Consider the following 1,690-nt stretch of genomic DNA (forward strand, 5'->3'; position numbering starts at 1 on the left):
GGAAACTATCTTTTGAACTTGAAGATTTTTTTTTTCCTGAATTTTTTATTTTATTTAAGGAGTTTAGAATTAGAGGATAGTATATTTTGAGGTCAGTAAGTGTATTTTGAAACTCCATATCAATGCCAAAACAGGGCCATACATTTTAAGCTAAAAAAAAAAAACTTCAAATCTGAAAGCTTGTTTATTTACTTTTGAACAAAATATTACTGGTTTAAATGTATTTCTTTTAAACAAACCATTATTTTTCTGGTATACATTTTCAGGTTTTACATTTTTTTAACAAGTTTTTTTTTTTATTTGACAAACCTTTTGTCCCTAACTTAGCTCCATACTTTGCTTTAGCATGACGGTAGAATCGCTCTAGAGAGAATGTTGTTTTGTTAGCACTCTACACAACCCTGCAGCATCCTAACGCCTATGTCATGCTTTATGTGGACTTCTATTCTGCCTTCTCTTTGGAGCTTCCATTAGTCTCCACATAGAAGAGTTCCACTTTCTGAAACTGTAGTGCTGAAGGGAAAACCTCAGAAAAAACACCAGTAAGACCAAGGAGGCCATATTGGACTACAGGAGATACAGGTGTACTGAACACTCTCCTCTCTGCATGCATGGGTAATTGATGGAGCATGTGGATGGCATACATTTCCTGTACATCTAAATTTTCATCCACGGCTCCTCTTGTTGGGTTCCTCCGCCGACTGGACAAGAATGGGCTGCACAGGACAAATGTTTCTGCTTAAACAAATTGAACTAAAATTCTTCTCCCAGTGCTTTCTGATAAAGACGCTTGTTGCCCTTGACCTTTTTAAGGTTTTTACTTAGTTTCTTCCTACAGCATTTGGCTCTGCGCTCTGGGTTCTTCCAAAGCTGCTAAACTGTTTTCAAGACGCAAACACACACTAATCCGGTACCTGTGACTGTGTGTTACATCATGCAATATAGCCTACATGGACAGCCACAACCCACAAGCTGAAGATCATCTGTGAAACATTAACTGGCTTAGAGATTTCAGTTATTCCGAATAAAATCACAGCGTGGTTTGTTAAAAACATGTTTACAAGATGTGGAAAAAATGAAATTATTTTCGAGAAAAAGTGGTACTTGGATATGTTAATTTCTTCTTTCACTTCAGATTAGAGCGACAGTGAAGTCAGGCCCTGAAATCGAAAGGTTGACGGTTCAAGCCCCACCTCTGGCTTTCAGTGTCGTCGTGTCATTGGGCAAGACACTTCACCTGCATTGTCTACTGATGGTGGTCAGAGGGCCCGGTGGCGCCAGTGTACGGCAGCCCCGCTTCTGTCAGTGAGCCCCAGGGCAGCTGAGGCTGCAATGTATCTTGCCACCATGAGTGTGTGAATGAATGGGTGAATGACTGTTTGTATTGTAAAGCGTTTTGAAGTCTCCTGACTTAAAAAGGTGCTATGTAAGTACAGGCCATTCACTTGACCAAAAATCTTCACATCATGAGGCTGCCAGCCTCTCTGAGTTTCTTGTCTTCGCTCTCTCTGGTTTCCTTTCTGTCAATAAACTGGTAATCTTTTACCCTGCCTCTTAATGGTGTTCTGCATGTGGGCAAACTTTTAGGATCCCATCATGACACACTGAAAGGGACTTTTAGATTAATCTGTAAGCTGTGATAACAGGGCATAAACATTCAAGATGTGTTTAGTTATAAAACGATGCTGTA

Source organism: Cyprinodon tularosa, unplaced genomic scaffold (assembly GCF_016077235.1).
Source record: "Cyprinodon tularosa strain WSP-4 unplaced genomic scaffold, ASM1607723v1 ctg344, whole genome shotgun sequence".
In the NCBI taxonomy this organism is placed as follows: domain Eukaryota; kingdom Metazoa; phylum Chordata; class Actinopteri; order Cyprinodontiformes; family Cyprinodontidae; genus Cyprinodon; species Cyprinodon tularosa.